The following is a 1614-nucleotide window of genomic DNA, read 5'->3' as shown; positions in this document are numbered from 1 at the left end:
AAGAACAGAATGGACACTTAACCCTTTCTAGTTTTTGCATGAGCCAACCATAACAGACATTCAGGTTATTGCTGTAGAAGGAGAGATATTAAGTTAGAATTCTACCCCACAGTCTCTCTAAAAAGCTCATTCCTTAAAAGAAAAAATGGGGTAATCTCCTATGTCACAGCAGATGGCAAAGTTAGTCAACACAGAGGAAAGGGCACATGGTGTGAGCCTCTGAGAAAAGGCACTGAAGCTCCACCAAAGACTGGGAGATATAATAACAATCCTCAATCTTCCTCAGAGGTCTGACTGAGTGAAATTTTTCAAGGCCCTGAATTAGATCACCACATTATTTAAAATTTTCAGTCCTGTGTGTAAATATCCACGGAAAAAGAGGAAACATACAACCAGTGAGATACTTACTCAGTCCAGTTGAGTGCTGGTGGAAGCTGACGTACAGTCATAACCACACAATTGAGTAACACGGTACATATAATAATGCCAACAAAACATGTGAATAGTAAGTTAAGGAAAAAATGCTACATTATAAAACAATGAAGTTCATAGAAGGTCCTGATTGCCATACAAAAAGCATACAGACATTCAAATAATGACGTTGGTTTTGGATATGGTCAGGACTTTTCATGTGTTTTCCAAAGAAACTAATAACAGATCAAACTTGCTTATCTGGGTAAACTTCAGGATTTACATATAAAAATGTGCAGACAGTTTCAGAAGTTAGGACTTTGGTGGGACATAGCATGTTTGACAGAAGAGATGAGAAAAATAAATAAATGAAAAAAAATGGTGTACTGTTATTTGAATCTTGAAAAACCTCCATTTTTTTGCAGCAGCAGGAGGATGGAATAAAGAGAAATGGGCCACAATTCTGTAGTAGCTAGGGGTTTTAAGCCTAGGAAAACCATTTGGAAACACTTAATAACCAATTACTAGTGTTCTTTCATAAAAGTTCACCTGTCACCAATAAAACTGTTCAGCTATTTTTTGTTTAAACGAATATAGTTCTTAAATTTAGAGTTAATTTGAAAGTGAATAGTAAATTTAGTAATTTCTTATAGCAGGAATACACATTCAAAGTCAGACATAAGTTCCACTAAAATGATCTATTTTCACAAATTAATAATTCCAAATGAAAACAGATGTTCAGCAGAAAAAGCAGAAACTACTCACTTGATGGTTTTGCACCTGCAAATCCTTCACATTCTGACATTCTCCAAACAACAGTTATATTGTTTCAAAAATATGAAAGATGGGCACTCTTCAGAACATTCTAAACTTGAGTGTGGAACACATTTCTTGGGAGAACATGAGACTCTTCCAGCAAAGCTTCACCATAAATCCCATCTTTCATATCTTAATAACTAGAGAGTCCCTGGTTTGCTTTGCTTGTTAGTTTGCATGTTTTTAATTTAACCTTGTGACCACAGCAGAGATTTCGAACAAGTTCTGGAAAAGGGCTACAATATCATACAATAGCCTCTAAAGGTTGTTTCATACCAATATATGCAAAATTGATTTTAAATATCAGCTTTTTCACATTTTCACCAACACTATGCAAATATCTCAGCTGTTGTAACATTAGATTCAATACAACTTTAAAAAATCTCT

The 1614-nt window shown here is 34.8% G+C and overlaps 1 protein-coding gene across 1 annotated transcript in view; it reads right to left on the bottom strand.

Annotated features, from left to right (window-relative positions):
* The window catches only part of LOC108502991 (sodium channel protein type 5 subunit alpha-like), a 47204-nt gene that overhangs the window by 33960 nt on the left and 11630 nt on the right, over window positions 1-1614 (bottom strand).

The sequence above is a fragment of the Lepidothrix coronata genome, unplaced genomic scaffold (genome assembly GCF_001604755.1).
Source record: "Lepidothrix coronata isolate B3197 unplaced genomic scaffold, Lepidothrix_coronata-1.0 Scaffold128, whole genome shotgun sequence".
Classification (NCBI taxonomy): domain Eukaryota; kingdom Metazoa; phylum Chordata; class Aves; order Passeriformes; family Pipridae; genus Lepidothrix; species Lepidothrix coronata.
This window is presented reverse-complemented; position numbering and strand designations above follow the sequence as displayed.